Raw genomic sequence first — 18732 nt, 5'->3', positions numbered from 1 at the left:
ACCCTGAAGGGCCACACCCCCCCCAACCAAAGACCCATAACTTACCTTCTGCAGCAGCAGTGGGAGTGGGGTGCTCTGAGCCTGCTGCTGCCAGTTCCCCACTCTCAGGGACTGCGTGGCAAGCCCAGCTGGGTCCTGCCAGCCCTGAGGCTGCTCATGCTGCCTGACCAGGCCAGTCTTGCAAAGCAGCCCCAGGGCTGGCAGGAGTCCTGCCTCTGCCCCGCTGCTGTGCCTGCAGGGAGGTGGTGTGCAGTGCGACCCAGCCCAGCCCAATGCAGCTCGCTAGTCCAGCTTTGCACTGGAGCAGGTCACATGGTTCCGGGAGGCGCAGCTCCTTTGTGCACCTCCCGGAGCTGTGCGACCCGCTTTGATGCAAAGCCAGACTAGTGAGCCACACTGGTGTAGGCCAGGTCCCTCCGTGTGCCACCGGCTTCACCGCAGCTGCTTCGGCCACTCGCCCCCCACAGCCCTGGGCACCTCCCCCCTGCCACTCCCAACACCCACCCAATATCCCTCTGACACCACCCATAACCCCCCCGCACCCTTACTCCCTAACTCACCTAGGACAGCGCCGGAGGCAGCAGGAACACCAAAGAGATGCTCTGGCCAAAACCAGAGCATCTCTTCTGGAGGACTAACTCCTGTGCTGGCTCCAGGTATGGTCTGGGACTGTGCCTTGCTCCGCTGTTCTCCAGAGTGGGTTTTTTTGGCCCCTGGCTATCCAGGGGTCTAATTTTGTCCCTGCGCTACAAGTTTGCAGCACGGAGAACGTTTTTTCGTTCCCACACGTGTCTCTTGACCCGTCTCAAAGGGGTTTGAGACGGGGCAAGAGGCATGTGCGCACTCGTCTGGATGTGCCCTACATGGCTGCCATCTACTATCCACTGCCCTGCTTCCCAAACAGCCTTCCTGTACTCTGATTGACATCCCCGACTGCCTCTCTTGCACTCCTACACCAATCTTCTGTGACCAACTCCTGTTTTGATGATTCCTTCAACTCAAGAGCTACACATTTCCTCATCCTCCCCTTTTCAATTGGTCTGCAGCCCTGATACAACTCTTGCACTCACCAAAACATGTCTACTTGATGTGGTCTTCCCCAAGTGTTGTGCTCTCTGATCTCTCTGCTGCCATGCTACCCCTCTTTGATCCTAACTCTGCCACTTTCAGTTTCATCCATCAGTTTCTCCATAAACTCTGTCCCTCAGGATGTAGACAGAAATGACAATTTTCCCCTGATCAGGCCACAGAGAGTGCTCTGTAGCCATAACCAAACATGGCTGCAGATTGTTTAAAAAATGGACGATCGGGTGGAAATCTGAACCCTCATTGCATGAGGGGTCAGATGAAAATGTTTCTAAACAGAGCATCTTCTATAACTTGTGTCTGTGCTGCCTCCCAGTCTATCTCTGTTTTCAAAATTGGAGCAGGAAAAGGGAATGGAGATGGGGGGTTGATCTGGTTTTTTTTTTACCCCCAGTGGAGGGAGGAGGGTGTATTGGAGCCCCCCAAAGTTGGAGGGCTGCAATTTACCCACCCCACACCACCCTCCAGTGCCAGCTGGAGAACCCCTAGAATGAGCTCTCTCTGCTCCCTTTCCCCACTCCCATTCTGAAAACAGGCACAGGCTAGGAGAGAGGAGGGGCTGTGGCTAGGGGAAACTGGCTGCAGGTTGGCTGCTAGCAGCTAGATTCGTCTCTTCCCCCCTACCCCAGAACCAACAGCGAACTTCTGTTTTGTCCAGGGAATCGTTGTAACTCAAAACACTTCCTGTGGAGCGTTCTCAGTTATAGCAGGAAGCTGCACTTCTTTCTGTGCCCTCAGTCGTCCTGTCACTTCCACTGTATCAGAACCATTTGCTTTCAGGATTCAGCCTTCTCTTACCTGCCCATCTTCCTGTTCTTTCATCCAGTTGATTTTCTCCATGCTTCATTCACTTCCATTCCTGTCTCTTCTTCTCCCATAGCTGGGACTCCCAACTACCATTCTGTCTACCTTTACCCAACGGTAAATCTCAGAGAGAAAAGAATCTCATCCATAAACAAATTCAGCTACATACTTTGTGTGGATGACCCACAGATATACTGCTCCATTTTTTCATAAATTCATTTTTTTAAAATTTTCTGCTTCATTTTCATTTCTCCATTTCCATCTCCTTGCAGTGTGGAGAACTGAATGTAAGGAATGTGGTGGCACAGATGTGCCTGTGGCACCACATACCTCATGGCTGTGCTGTGCGTCCTGTGCATCTTACTTTCCTTTCTTAAAAGTGAGGATGTGGTTAGACTATACTAAGGCTTGTAAGGATTTTACTCATATACTTCAATAATGGGTATTGAATGGGCCCAACCTACTTTCTGGATACCGTGAAAATATTGAGAGTCCTTGGGGCATAGATCCTGTTCATATGACTTCTGCAGTCCAAACTGACTTAGCACAGAAATAATGACTTTAGTTTACTACATTCTGTTGTAGAAAGCAGATTATTGACCCACGTTTATCCCTGGTATAAATCTATTGTGGTCAACAGATTTACATCAGGAAATAATGTGGTTCATTACAATCTTCTACTCTTGCATACAACTAATATTTTTTCTAAACACTGTGCACTTTCACAAATAAGTGATCCTCAATTGGTAATCTGCCAATTGTCTACTTAGACCTTGTTGGCAATTTGGTTGTACATTGCTGGGTTTAATCTTTTCTCCACAGATGCCTTAATAGATGTCTAGACACCCTGTTGCATTGGAGAAACTGAGCTCCTGTAGAAGCAGGTATTAGGGAAGATAAATTACCATAGCAGCATCAACTAGGGGATGCTGTTAGAATGGGTTAGAGGAGTGCACAGCAATCTCAGGAAGATGGTTTAGAAGAGATCAAGATAACAGTGGGGATGCTGGGAGAAGCATTGCAAAAGGAGAAATAGTGACAGAAGGAAAAGAAACTAGTTAATGAGATAGGGGCTTACTTTGAAAAAAATAGGTGTAAAGTTACAGACTTTTAAAAATCAAATATTCATTTTACGAAAAATAGTGGAAATGTTAATGGGAGCAAGACTAGGTTCTAACATTGCACTCTCATTTGAGGTATCTGAATGCATATGAAGACTGGAAGAAGAAGTCATCTGGATCTGGACCTATAGCAGTCCATATAAGAATAGAAAGTAATTGCTGAGTACCTTAGTAGAAAGGTCAAGGACTGTACTGGACTTGGATTCCACCAGGCACCACACTCTTCCCAGGATTACTTTTATTTCCATAAGAGAGTGAATGTCTGTTTGGGCGGTGGAGAGTAGGAATCCTTAAAGTAAACTTGCTTATGCCACCTGTTGCTCTCCATATCTGCTTTATGAATAAACAGTGGACATACTGTGGCATTTCTGCTGGCCAGGTTTCCCTAACTTTGGTAGAACTTAGGATGCAGACCTCTTCTATTAGCAAGTCCCTCTCCAACCTATACAATGTAGGAGTGGTACTGTTCTCAGGGATGAAATTCCTTTTGGGGCACAGGTGTCAACTTAGGCGCAGAACCAGGGTTGATTCAGAGGGGGTGCAGTGGTGTGGAAACACCCCTCTTTCAGTTGAGCACACTTCACACTGCAGGTACAGCAGCTGGAGACTTAACTAAAAATCCTCAAACCTCTGTCCCAAGCTCAATGGCACCTTCCACTCCCTTTCCTGCCTCCTTGCCCAGTGCTACTGCTGTCTCTGGCTGCCATAGGGATAGGGGAGGCTTTAGATCCACTCCTTCCCACTCCAGCCAGGGACAGTGGCAGCAGCAGATTGATTCCTCTCCTTGCCCTTTCTCTTGGATGCTCCTTCCCAGCCAAGGAGCAAGTATAGGTGAAGGGAACCCACCTGATGCCACCACTGCTGTCTGGCTAAGCCTGGCTCCATGTGCAGCCTGGCTGGAGTGGGCAGGAGTAGTTCTGCAGTATGTCTCTCTCTATCCCCTCTGCCTCTGGGTCAGCTCAGGCCTGTGGGAACAGTAGCAGGGAAGAGGAGGGGAAATGAGGGAAGATTCTTACCTGACTGAGGGACTTAAAAAGACCCTGGCTGCTGCTCCCATGGTGCAGTCCGTCTGCCTCCAGTTTGGGAGAAGAGGCTGGGAAAGGGGATGCAGCCACCCCTTCAGTGCCAGTTGCTGCTCCCGCACTCACCTTTTCCACATCCTGGATCTGCCATCATGCAGAGGGTACATATTCCACTTTGTTGGATCTGTTAGGATGCAGCAAGTTAAATAACCATTGTCATTCTCTTTACTATTAAAAGAGGTCTATAGTTCTTTGAGTTGCCAGGTTGTCTCAAAATACAACATAGTCTGAACAAGTTTTAGTTTCATTCCATAAACTCTTTTCTTATCTTTGTGATATTATCAAAATGTATCAAAGTCAGAATCATAGGAGCAACAGAATTATTGTTTATAAACTCAGTTTACCTTTGGCAAGAGGCACAATGAAAATTGACTTCCATATCTAAGTAGCTTTCATTACACATTACTATTACTATTTCCCAAACAATAAACCATTGTGAGCAACCAGGCAAAAATCACTTGAAGTTAGATCAAAAGAACAGCAATGAAAATAAACCTAAACATGAAGGTCCAAATATTTCTCCATGCTTTCACAAACCAAAACATCCATATCCTGGAGGAAGCAGTGCAGGTCATATAGCATACTTCTGACATCCTCCTGACAGTGGCTTCTGATGTCAGGATCAATGATTGGACTTGAAAACAGTCATCCTCCACAGTATCATTCCTTCTCCCAAACAAGTCTCTTAGGATAAATCAGGGCAAGTTAACTTCTTCCTAACCCAGCACTAGCACATTTAGGTTTCTTGTATATTCTGCAAAGCCTCTTCCACCAGCTATTGGCTTGGGAATGTTGACAATCTGGCTTCTTTGGAAATAATTCTGTTAGCAGTTTGCAGGGGACATCTGTGCAGAAGACTCTGGTCTCTCTTGGAGCCATTTAAATCCAGAATAGATTGCAGAGGATTTGTAGATCCCATGGGATAGACCTACTGCTATTTCTGCATAGTGTCAAGGTATCTACCCAATTATCAAAAGAAGAACATGGAAGTAATTGATGTCCCTGCATTGAAATAATCTAATTAGGAGACATCTATAGCATTGATCCTTCCTTCCCCAAAGTGAAGTTATTCAATTAAAGAATGTTCCATGCCACCCCTGCATTTTAATATCTATCTATCTATCTATCTATCTATCTATCTATCTATCTAGATAGATAGATATAGCGAAATAGTGCTAAGTGAACAGCGTTAAGCGGGGGTCGCCTGTAGTTATAGAAAGATCTATATAAATCTATATAGATCTATGTATATCTACAGGTGATCCCCGCTTAGCACTATTTTGCTATAACGCTCATTTGAAATTGATACCTGATTTTACTTAGTGCCCAGCCAGTTTCATTATAACACTCGCAGTTGCCCTCCTGGGTCATTAAAAACTATTGAGGTCACCATTTTGGGCTGTCAAATACTTCCAGTTTCGCTTAACACTCATTTCACTTAACGCTCAGTTTTTCAGGAACCAATTCAGAGTGCTAAGCAGGGGTTGCCTGTATATAGCTCTATCTATCTATCTATCTATTCATAGGTTCATAGATTGTAAAGGGCTAGAAGGGAAGTTGGAAGGTCATCAGGTCCTGCACCAGGCAGGAAAGACAGGTAGGGTCAGGTGACCCCAGCAAGATGACTATCCAGTCTCCTCTTGAAGATTTCCAGGGTAGGCGATTACACCACCTCTGGAGGGAGCTTATTCCACAGTCTGGAAACCCAAACTACGAAGAAGTTATTCCCAATGTTGAACCTGAAATGGTCTTCCAGAAGTTTGTAGCCATTACTCCTGGTTCTCCCCAAGGGCCCCCTAGTGAACAGTTGCTCACGGAGCCCCTGATGTACTCCCCTGACATAGCGGTAAACTGCTACCAAGTCCCCTCTCAGCCTTCTCTTTTTCAGGCTGAAGAGTCCCAGGTCCCTCAGCCTTTCCTTGTATGGCTTGCCGTGCAAGCCTGTAGTCATACAGGTGGTGAATCTCTGGACTCTCTCAAGTTGTACCATGTCCTTATTAAAGTGAAGCGCCCAGAACTGGACACAGTACCCCAGTTGGGGTCTCACCGGTGCTGAGTAGAGCAGAAGAATCACCTTCTTGGTCCTGCTGGAGATGCCTGAATTGATACATGCCAGAGTATTATTTGCCCTGCTGGCAACAGAGTTGCATTGCCAGCTCATATTCATGCTGTGGCCTATTATTACCTCTGGGGTCTCTTTCATTCATAGTGCTGGACAGGTTGGCATTTCCAAACCTGTAGGTGTGCAGGGAATTGTTTGTCCCCAGGTGGAGCACTTGACATTTCTCAACATTGAACTTCATCTGGTTCTGACTCGCACAACTTGCTAGCCTGTCTGGACCCTCCTGTACCTTAAAGCATGACCATGCTTCCCTATAACCTGGTGTCATCTGCGAACTTGGCAGATATATTTTAAGAAAAACTTTTTAAAAGGTTCAGGGACTTTACTGCAGTTATACCAATTTGCACCACCTGAGGATTCCAGTCCTCAATGCCCATATGTTATTCACTAAGTATACTAAATCTCTACATCTGGCTTAAAAGAATGTTATTATAAAAATGCTTTTTAAAGTAATACTTGCCAGCTGAGAGGCTGGGCCCTGAAAAAGCAGCAACCAGTCCCTTGAAAAAGATAAAGCGGTTTGCTTCCTTTTGCTAATGCATTGGTTTCTCTCAAGACTCTGAGAAGGAAACAATACCTATTAACATTTTCAGATTCCTTGTGTCCCATGTATGAAATGAAATGTCAAAGCAAGAAAGAGTAATTAATAATCTGCTCCTAGCCATGTGCCACTTCCTGTTGTTTTCATTTAAGTAAACCTCCCAATGGTTTTCCCAACATCCGTTTAGATAATTTTCTAAAATGCAATAGGACTTGAATATCTTGTTCTTGTGTCAGTGAATGCAGCCCATCAGGATTCCCCATAAGACCTAGGGTTGTTTACATTGACTCTGGTGCGCTCTGGCTCTTGAGACAAAAGAGGCACTAGGGAATGGGCATTTGCACCATTTTCCAGAACACTTCCTCGGCTGACTTGGGGAACAACATAGGACTACAGAGGAGGCCATAGCCACCGTTCATCCTTCTTCTAGTTGCATGCTGTTTCAAAGAGTTTCTGGAGTGAGCCATTTGCCCCTCAATTTTGTCCCAGAACAGAAGGTTCAAATTTGTTCAACTTTAGTCATAGTCATTAAAGTAAATTTTCCTGAAGTTTATTGTGATTAGAACCTGCAGAGGAAATATTAATTAGGATGAGTGAAACGGGTTCTATTTTAGCGTGTACAGCACCAAAAACACAAGACAGAGTGAAATCCGCATTATTGGTTGAGGCAGAAAGAACTCAGTTTTACTTTTAGATTGCAGGCAGATTTGTAAGGGCTCCCATTGAATTAGCCCATCTTTTGAGTTGTAAAGTGAGCAAGCAGTCCTGAATGCTGGGAGGAAGTAAACATGGAACTTCTTGGTGAAATGGTAATACATACACTTTTCAGATTATATATTCACAGTATGAGAGAGAAATGTTGTGACAACCATTCAAGAAAGGCTAAAAGACATTTAAATCTATGATATATGATTTGTTTTGAGGAATAAATATTATGGACTGGATCACTGTTGTCTTTATTTAAGGAAAACTCAAAATGAGATTTAAGCTTCATAATCAAGTGCTCTATTCACTGTACCACATTTTACTTATGCTTCCCACCCAGTATAAAGTAGGGGTTGCAGTTATCCTGCAATTGTTTTTTGTGTAGACTCCCGCCTTCCCATGTCTCCACTAGACTCAGAGTTCTGCTTGTATCTTGAATGATCAGAACCAAGGCTGGCATTATTTATAGTAAACATAGTTGATATTTACCAATAAACTTGTAAAATCAGTTCTCTGGGGGAAGCATCCAATCTAAAAAATAGAAATAATGATTGTGTAAATAACTAACACAAAAATATCTCAGTCCTTTACTCAGTTTTTGATTCTGCAACTCCAGGCTGTTCCAAAAAAATTACATTTACTTCACTGCCATACTTATAATGGTGCCTGGTATTGCACAAAAAAGAAGATACTGTGAGAGATGAGATTTGTTTTAATTGTGGGCATAGGTTAAAAGAAACTAATTTTGTTCTTTTAAGAAGTAACATTTGCTTATCTTTTTACTGGTGGCACAACAGCCCTGTATCCTGGGATCTGTACATTGAGATAAGGGATTATAAAGATACAGAAATAGTGCCCTGAGTAGCAGATGTCACAGCATGTGTGCGAGTCTGGAAAACAGGCTCTTGTTTCTGCTTGAATCTCAGTTCAAATTATGTTTCTGCCCATGGATAACATAATCTACTCCTATAGCAGGGTACCATTTTAGGGGTTGTGAGAGGGGTTGCATCAGGAGATGGACAATCGCTAATGTAATTGGATAGGGAGTTTCCCTCATTTGATAAGTTCCTATTGATCTATGTAGGTACTTATAAACCCCCTCACCCCACAATATCTGAATAACTCCCTTCAGTATATTATTATTGATGGGCTTCTTTTCAGCTACCATGTTAATCCATAAACATCCTGCAGTCCCAAATCTCACTGTATCTTAGTGGTCTCTACTGATTTCATTTGGGTAAAAACCATTACAAAAGACAACTGAAGTGCTGCCCAATACAAGCTCCTAGCAGATCTCTTACAACTGCTGTGGGCCTTGTAGTATCTGGTCCCAGCTCCTGTAGTCACATGAACCTGCACCAACCTGTAGCTCAGTGTAGTTTTCAACTTTTTTGGACTTGAGGCAGCCCTCACTGGATGTCTCCCCGCTGCCCTTAATGTTTGTGAATTAAGTGGTGCCCAACTTCAAAAACTCATTGTCATTGGCAATCCTTCAATTTGAGGATAATGTCTACCATGGCTTATTGATGGGTCTTGCGGTGATGTATGAGTCCAATCCTTGAGGATCTGTCCACACAAGTTGCAGAGGGAGACTAGGCCACAGGCTGGGATTCCTCTCCTTTTCCTTCCTCCATTCTCTCTTCTCTACTTCAAGGGCAAGCTTGCTTTACCATGAAATGGGCTACTGCTCAGTTGAGGTTGTGGCACCACTGGAGTTGGTTGGCAGCCAGCTCCTCCTGGCCCCTGATGTCGACATTGGTTTTCTTGAGGTATGTCTTCATTGTGTCCTAGTACTGTTTCTTCTGGCCACCACAAGATCTCAGGCCATTACTAAGCTGGGACCAGAGCACCTGTTTTGGGAGTTGAGAGTCAGGCACACAATGTCTGGTCCGGTGAAGTTAGTACTTGAGGATCAGTGATTCAATGCAGGTCATATTGGCTTCAGCAAGGATGCCGGTGCTTGTATGGCAATTGAAAACTAATGTGTATATTGCAGTGCTTACCACTTTGCAGAGGGGCTGGACACTGGGGGCAGGGGATCCATGAGGCAGCAACAAGCCCAAGTCTGCCTTTATCTATTTGGGTATAGGTTGTCTATTTATCTATTTGTTTATCTATTTGGCTTATCTATTTAACTCCTTACATGTCCCTTATCTCCCCACACCCCTTGACACCCTTCAGAGGATGTGCTCGCACCCTGGGGTGTCCTTGTGCCCCTGGCTGAGAGAGGTAGTTAGAGCTGTGTTACTGTGAATTCAATCAGAATGCATAGTGGATATACACCTTTTTAGACTGAGTATAAGATATATAATAGATTAACTGAATTTGATAGCTAGCTAGATAGATAGATAGATAAATAGATATTATAGACTAACTGAATAAGATACAGATTGTATATTATAGACCAGGGGTGCTCAAACTTGTTCCTTTGTGAACTGGATGAGCAGTGCCCGGTCTATTCATGGGCCAGATGTGGTCGGTGATCCTGATCCTGTGCCCCGGGGCAGGTGCTGCGGAGCCCCATCTGGTTTCACAGAGAGGGCCAGGGGTCAGGGGAAGCAGACCAGCCAGATCCATCCTGGTGGAGGAAAGGTGGTGTGGCCCAGCTCCAATCCAGCCCTGTGGGGGAAGGTGTGTGGCCTGGGTGCAGGGAAAAGGGGATGATTCAGTTCTGATTCAGCGGGGGAGAGGGGGGAAGAAAGGGATTATGGCCCATTACTAACCTTGTGGTGTAGAGAGAAGGGGGCTCAGGCTGGCTCTGTGCTGAGGGAGGGGGTGTGGGAATCTGGTAGTGAGGGGAGGGTGGCCACTGCTCTCCGCACTCCTACTGCCAACTTTCTTAACCTGCGGGGAGCTCTGTGGGCCAGATGCAATGGGTCAGCTGGCCACATTTGGCCCATGAGCTGGAGGTTGAATACCCGTTACAGACTAACCGAATAAGGTGTAGATCTATATAATGGACTAACTGAATACGATACATATCTATAGTACAGGCTACCTGAATAAGATATCTATATTATAGACTACTGAATGAGATATAGATATATATGATATGTATAGTAATAGATTAACTGAACTGGATATCTATATTACAGCCTAACTAAATAAGATTTAGTTACATATTATAGACTACCGGCATAAGATACAGCTACATATAATATATATTGTAGACTACCTGAATAAGAGATATAGATATATATGGTAGACTACTTGAATAAGATAGATGTATATAGATATATATGGCAGACTACCTGAATAAATATATATATACATATAAACATATATATAAAAAATATATCAATATAAATATTTATATATATTTACTGAATTAGATAGTTATCTATATTATAGCCTAACTAAATAAGATATATATTGCACACTAACAGAATAAGATATAAAATAGACTAACTGAATAAGATAGATATCTACATTATAGATGGAATAAATTATAGATACATATAGATATATTTTATAGAATACCTGAATAAGAGATAGGGTTGTTAGTTGTAGCTGTGTTGATCTAAGGAGCTAGGCAGATAAGGTTATTTGGGTAAATGTGATATCTGTTATTAGACCAACTGAATAAGATATATGCATACAAGACAGAATTAATGGAATAAGGTAGATATCTATACTAGACTGCCTGAATAAGATAGATATCTATATTACACACTGAATAAGTTCTAGCTACATATAAATAATATAGAGGCAGTACTCGGACTTACGACACAATTGGTTCCTGAAAATGGTGGCTTAAGTCGAAACGTAACTCAGAACCTATTTTCCCATAGGAAACAATGTTATAAATGGGGGATTGATTCCTGAACCAAGGCCTGATACCCTGTTTTCACCAAAAATAACCCAGAATTTTGTACTCAATCAATCAGAGATGAGTAAGATAGCTACATTAATGTATTTATATTGTAAATAGCAATCATATTGATTTGGAAGGACTTCTTTGAGGTGACTGCTGGACTTCTTGAAGGCTCTTGGTTGGACTTTTTGAAGGGTTCTTAGCTGAAGTCTTCTCAGAAGTCCTGGCTGCAAGTTTTTGTGGAGTCTTGTCTGTTTTCTTAAAGAAAGTGTCCAAGGAAGTTTGGACAGATGTTCTCCAGGGAGATGGGTGACACAGTGACTTGTTCGCTGGCATGGCATCACATCGGATCAAACGTTGTAAAGTCAAAACTGATGTCAGAAAGTCGAAACAGGGTGCCAATTTATAGACACTGCAAGTGCAAAATGTTGTAACTTGAAACATTGCAAGTTGAGGACTGCCTGTATAATAGACTATCTGAGTAAGATATATACATCAGGGTCCGAATGACAGGGGAGCTCAGCCCCCCCCCATAAGAGTTGAGAGCCCCCCTGTAAGATTTGAAAATCATAACCTGTGGGAGGGGGGTCTCCATAGTGATGTACTGTGGGTTTCCAGCATCCTGGGGTCAATGCTTCTTTCCCCCCCCCCTTTGTTGTAGCAATACTTAAAGTCACATCGCGTGATAAGACCCCTGAGAGGCCTGGCTGGTGCCCATGGCCCCCTCCCACCCCTGTCAGTCCACCACTGGGTCTCCCTTGTTATTAGGGCATGGGATGGGCAGCCCAATTTTTTTTTGCAGACCCTTTAAGAGTGAAAGTGTCATTTGAACCCTGATGTACATATGACATCAAGTGAACTGAATGAGAGGGATAGCTACATTAGACTACCTGAGTAAGACACACCCACAGGTAGGTGGGTGGGTAGGTAGGTAGGTGGGTGGATAGCTGCATACCGGACTAAGTGAAGCAGGGGGAGAGCGCCCAGGCTGCACTGCGAGCCCGGACCCGCGGGGTACAGGTGGAAACGCGGGGCGGGGGGCGGGGCAGCTGCCTCCCCCGACCCCCTCAGAGGAGCAGCCGCTGCCGCTGCCGCCCGCGCTAGGCGCTGGTTGCTTGGGAGCTGCAGAGTCAACCGAGCCTGCCCGGCAGGGGGCGGGGAGACACACCCATAGGGGCGGGCACACCTTCAGCCCCGCCCCCAGCAGGGCCGCGGCTGTCTCTAATTGGCCGGCGCCGCGGGGTCGGGCCGCTCGCCCCCCTCCCATTGGCGAAGGGAGGTGTCAGTGCGTGGTCCCATCCCCCCACTCTCGGGAGGCGGGGCGAGGAGGCAGCAGGGTAGGGTGAAAGCGGAGAGGTCTGCCATAGGCAGCAGCAGTAGCGGCAGCGGCAGTAGCGGGCGCTGTGGGGATCGGAGCGCTGCGAGGCCGGTGAGTAGCGGGGGGCCGCCGCCCCTTCCCTCCCCTCCCCGCGAGTTACTCCGGGGTTGCTGCGGGCTCCCCCGCCCCCGCGACCCCCGGGGTAAATGTAACCCGCGCCGAGCCCGTGTGCCCGCGCCCAGTGCGGGGGGTGCAGCGCACCGGGTGCTACTGGGCTGGGGTGACGTGGGGGCTTGGGGCCGGCGGGGCACCTACCGGGCCCCGCCCGCTGCCGGCTCCATCTTCTCAGCGCCGGGGACGTGGGGTGGGGGCGTGCGATGTAGGATGGGTAAGTTACAGATCTAGAGATCTGTGTCTGTAGGTCTTTCTGTCTGTCTTGAGGACCAGCTGACTAAGAGGCTCACGCCCCCTGCACACGCACCCCATACGTGCACACACATGCACCCTTGCGTGCACACGTGCACTCCCCATGCATGCATGCCCCTGCACACGCGTGCACATGTATGCACTCCACGCGTGCACACGTGCATCCCCCGTGCACACGTGCATCCCCCATGCACACACCCCTATCCACACATGTCCCCGCACATACATGTGCACCCCCATGTGCATGCACAGACACACAGCCCATGTGTGCTTACACACCTTTAGTGCACACATAGCACGCCGCATGCACATGTAGCTCACTGCATGCACACACCTACCATAACCAACTAAGATGGATAGATAGATATCTATTAGGCTAATTGAATAAGATACACACACACACACCCATGCACACATGCCCTCTGTGCATGCATGCACATGCACACATGTTCACCCCTGCACGCTCACATGGCTCCATCTTCCTTTTTTTTCCCCCCAATTGCCCCCTTCCTCTCAGGCTTTTGCAGCCTGTTGGAGGTGGGAGGGAAAGGGGCTTCCCTCTCTGCCCCCCCTTCTTTGGGCTCTGTTAAGGAGGATGTGGCATGGTGCCAGCGCTGCTTTCCTTCTTGAGCTTCCTATCTTTTTTTTTTCACCATCTCCTCCTCTGCATTGTGCTGGTGCCTACCATTGCTGCAGCAGGTAGCTTTCTCCAGCCGCATCCCTGTGAAACTGCCATAGTGAAACAAGTTACAGACATGTACATTTCTCCCTGCTGCTGCCACCGGTTTGGAACGGGTGATGCTCTCCAGGCTGGGGAAGATGGTGCTGCGTGGGTCTGTGTCAACGTTTCGAAGGTTTCCTATCCTTTCTTGATTACGAGGTGTAAAATATATATATAGAGAGAGTATATATTTTAAGTAAAAGCTTTGATAGTTGATGAAATAGTTTGGAGAGAACAGCAAGGCTTGAAAAACCCACTTGGCCGCTCGTCTGTTGGCAAGCGAAAGGTTTCACTTGAGGGGTCTGGTGCCTCAGCCTCCAGGTTCTGCAGGTGTAAGGGCCACAATTTTCAAATGAACAATTGGACTGGTTTAAAAAAAAAAAAATTCTTTTAAGAGGTACTGAGCACCTGCAGCTTGTGCTAAGGTCAGTGACAGTCTTGTATGTTGCTGCTGAAGTCACGGTCTCCTGGATGCACTGCTTCACCTGTGCAGTAGCCCTAGTCTTTTCCTGCTGCTGCCTCTTATTCTGCAAGATGCATCTTTAAAGCTAATATTTTGTCCTTCCAGAATTGGATGTAATTTAGCATTGCCACACTGCATTTTGGATTCACCAAAAGCAAAATCATCTATAAATTTTAGTCTCCCTCTGGTTGTAGCATGCATGGTGACTTCATAGCAAATGGGCCAGTTTTTTGACCTTATGTCTGTTACAACCTAACCTCTATTACATTAGCACTTTGTGCTTCCATTGACGGGAATTATATTATAAAATATGATTCCAGTCCTTAGCCACTATAATTTAGACTTTTTTTTTCTGGCTTAAAATAATTTTGGAGGCCCTTTAGTTGGGGGTAGATTGAAGCAGTTGCGTGACATTCCATAATTGGATTCAAACAATATCTTTAAGTGATACTAAAGGTCAAGTTGAACACATCAAAAACATCACAGTACCACAATACTGTTTTTCTATCCTATCTTCGTATAGGATCTGGGTTTTTTTTAAAAAACACCTAGAAATAACGAGGTATTATTAGCATAAATTAAGTGAGATTTTCTATTTAACAAACTTTTTTTAATGACATTTATGTCTCTTCCTTCTGTCTCTTGTTTTCTGCTTATTTGGCAGTATCACTTATATTCTTGACAAGCTGTAGAGCCCTGCCCCCAAACAGATTCCTGCACTGAACAACGTGCAGGATCGGGTCCTCATTTTACCCAGTATTACAGTGTCCATGTAGTAAAACCACATCTATATTTCTGGACATGTGTGGTTTTACTGTGTCCCTTTTAAATTTTTTCAGGGTTCATAAATACTTAGTGCATATAAAATATTGAACTTATATTTGAACCACTGTGGTGTGTGCAAAATAGAACTAGTAGATGTATAATTAAAATGCTGTAAGGCCTGAATATTTGTATTGGTAATTTAGAACCAACTTAGATAAAACATTATTTACATGTTTGGAAGCAGTTTGTTTCAACACAAATGCGCACACAGCCACACACCATTTTAAATGTTGTACTACTTTGAATGTTTATGAGTTGAGTCTGATACTTAATTTTATTTGAATGCACTAGGATAGGGGTTTTCAACCTTTTTTAATAAGTGCATCCCTGGTGGCCCCCTTTTTAGTGAGTGTACTCCCGGGGGTGGTGGCAAGTGGTTGAGCGGCAGCAGCGCAGCATCTGTGTGGCCCTGCTCTCGCTCTGCCCTGGCTCTGCTCCTGTGAGGCAGCGGCACAGGGTGGCGGTGCTCCATCCCCACCCACCCCCGTGTACCCCCGATACCTTTCATAGTACCACCAGGGGTACATGTAGCCCCAGTTGACAACCCCTGCACTATGATGGTCTGGATTAATTTAATGCTATATTATTCTCATGAAGGTTTGAATTAAACAAGATACCTTCTTATCATGTTTGACCCTTAAGATGTTCAAAAGTAATCAATCCTGAAACTAGTTCTTTGAGATGTTTAGACTTCTTCTTGAACCAGGAAATACAGATCAGTTTTGTCTGACCTTATAGTAAAAAAAAAGTCACACAAATGAAATAATTAACATTGTAGCATATATTACTTTTGGATAACAGCAGTATACATATTGTTAGTATACTCTGCAAAAATAACTTGCTTATTTTGTGTTTTGAGATATATATTTTGTGTGTGTGTGTGTGTGTATAGCTAGATAAATATCAGACATAAACATATATATTTATTTTGTGTTTTTTGTGCTTTGATATTTTGTACAGTGATATAGATATATAAATTAGATATAGCTATCTATATTCATATATTTATATATAAATCTTAAATATGTTTTAAGCGCCAAGTTAAAATTACTAAGACCTTATATTCTTACCCTATTTTAAAAGAAGAAAGGTTATTTCCCTGTAATTCAGTAAATGTGACAGAAAATGCATATAGATACTGAAACACATACAGTAACATTGCATGACAATAATTGTAGCAGAAAATCATCACGGGGTGTTATTTTATCAAGGGAGCCAGCATATCAGAAGTTTCCATTACAGCAGTAATGTTCATCTGGAGCTCTAATATGGTTTGGCACTAGCCATGGCTATTTCTGTAACTGCATGGAGCAGAGTGAGCGAGTAGGAGGAGATTCAAGGCTACAGTACAAAGTAAGATCAAAAGTATTTTCCATGTACAGAAAAGCCTAGTTAGAAAAAGAACAATTCAGCTCTGTTTATAAAAGAATTAATAGAGCTGCTATAGATGTAAGGATGCCCTTGAAGACTACTCAGACTAGAATGCTAGTGCTGCTGCCTGGTACGTGTGACACTCAGCAACAATACTTTGAAAGGAACTAGTTGGGTTTTTTTTATGGGATTGAAGCTCCCACTAAAATTCAGTGTATGACATGGTTATAGCTTTCTTGAGAAATCACCTCCTCATCCTGTCACTGATAACTGGGATTACCTATGAAGATTTTCTGACCAATCATCAGATTGTAATTATGGAGAGCTAAAAGCAGATTACTAATGATATAGGATTGTCCAGAATTTACTTCCCCACTTGGCCTAACAAGTGAACACCTTTGTTATATGTGCAATGAAGAGTTACTCTTACAAGTCTTTTCTTGAGGAGTTTGGCTTGAAGAAGCATATCTTGAATTTCTTGAATTTTCTGAGTCGATCTGTTGACAGGTATTTGATTTGGAGTATTTTTAATATTGAATATGCATGTTCCCAGAACTATGCCTTGTGTACATCTGCACATGCATGCACAGTTGAAAAAAGTTTGAGATCAGGAGATATGCCAAGTCATCAACAAACTGCCTGCACACTCACCATTTTAAGAATCAATTAATTTTATTTATAAATAGCATCTTTCATTTCATGACTTTAAGTGCCTTATTAGTAGTGAGTAATGATGCCTTGTGACTCTTGCATGAGGTAGGTAGAATGTACATTTTATAGTTGGGCAAACAGGTGCAGGGAACATAGGTGACCTGCCCAGTTGTGTGCGCACACAGTTGATTTGATGTTTTCTGGTTTCACACGTGTTTTAGCTATAATATCATGCTTTCTCTCTGAACGTATCTGTATTAAGCTATATAAGTTCCTCTACTGAAGAGTCCAGGTAGAAAGAGCTTATCTGTGAAGTGATACAGTATTTTCCTTTTTCAGAAGTGGGGAGAGTTAATCTGGCTGTATGAAAGTTAAAATAAAGATTGATTAATTTCTCCTGAGTAAATATGAGAAATCTGTAGACCTATAATGAGCCATGCAGCAGGGCCTATGCAATACATTATTTAGAAGAACATTGACAAAGACTTTGAGACATAAACCAGCCCTGTGCAGAATTTCACAGTAATATTCTTCCTTTATTTTAATAAAAATATATTACTATTTTTGGTGAAGAATAATCATGAGAGATGGTTAAATGGTTATAAATATTTTGATTAGCTGACAACTGAGAAAAATATCAAATAGCAATTTGAAAACATTTCACACATTTTTAAAATGGTGAACCCCCAGCCCATCAGCTATACAGTCTAACGTTAAAGAATTTCAGGGGATTAAATTAGCCACTGGAGAACTTCCAATTATTTCATTCCATTCATAAAACGCATCTTAGAACAAAATAACAATCTGAATGTAAAGTCTGTTGATTACAACAAGGTTTATTCATATTCCTTAATTAATAACAACATTGATTGGTGAGCATAACAATGAAACCTAATTTAGTCCCTTTAGTGATAAAGGAGAAGCAACAGTACCATTGAAGATGAGTTATGCATTTCTCTCTATAGGTGGGAACTGTTAACATTCTTATATGCAATACTTTAGTACAGGGGTTTTCAACCACTTTTAACAAGTGTACCCTTCTGTCTCAAAGTTTCAGTTCATGTGCCCCTTTACAGCTGGGGCACAAGACTGAGCTGTGAGCAGCTCATCTGGAGGGCGGGGGGATGACTCCTGCCATTATGCGCTGCCTGGGAGGACAAGGGGGGGTGGGTGTGCCCCTGAATCTGTGTGCAGGGCAGGGTGAGCTGCCACTATGGGCTGGGGCTGGGGCAGTGCCAGGCTTTTCCTGGCAGCAGGGCTGGGCCAGGCTGTGCTCAGGGCGAACAGCAGCAGTGCTGGGAGGGGAGAATATGGGAGGGGGCTGCAGCCACCCCATTCTTTGTGGTAGCCCCCCCTCCCAGCGCTGCTGCCGCCTGCCCCAAGCGCAGCCCTGGCTCAGCCCCCCACCAGGAAGAACCTGGCGCAGCCCCAGCCTGTAGCGGCAGCCCACCCTTGCCTTGCATACAGATCCAGGGGTACATGCCTCTCCCATGCCCTCCTGGGGTGCTTGCAGGGGTAGGAACCACCACCTGTGCCCCGTGGACAAGCTGTGGCTCCATCCTGCACTCCACCCCACCCTGGCTGGGCAACCCTGGCCCCAGCGCCACTCCCTCCCTCATTACTGGGGCCTTGATCTGCAGCCCCCCCCCCATTCCCCTTTCCCCCACAACAGACTTACCAGC

At 44.5% G+C, this 18732-nt stretch overlaps 1 protein-coding gene across 5 annotated transcripts in view; it reads left to right on the top strand.

Moving 5' to 3' along the window:
* The first annotated feature begins 12594 nt into the window (after positions 1-12594).
* CDKL5 (cyclin dependent kinase like 5) overlaps positions 12595-18732 on the top strand; it is a 231113-nt gene continuing 224975 nt past the window's right edge. For all 5 annotated transcript variants that reach the window (XR_002092672.2, XM_014608233.3, XM_006272645.4 and 2 more), the window contains exon 1: positions 12595-12704. The gene's annotated coding sequence lies outside the window, so the exon portion shown is untranslated. The remainder of the gene's footprint in view (positions 12705-18732) is intronic.

The sequence above is a fragment of the Alligator mississippiensis genome, chromosome 1, assembly GCF_030867095.1.
Source record: "Alligator mississippiensis isolate rAllMis1 chromosome 1, rAllMis1, whole genome shotgun sequence".
Lineage (NCBI taxonomy): Eukaryota > Metazoa > Chordata > Crocodylia > Alligatoridae > Alligator > Alligator mississippiensis.
The sequence above is the reverse complement of the archived record's forward strand: the minus strand, read 5'-3'. Positions and strand labels throughout refer to the sequence as shown.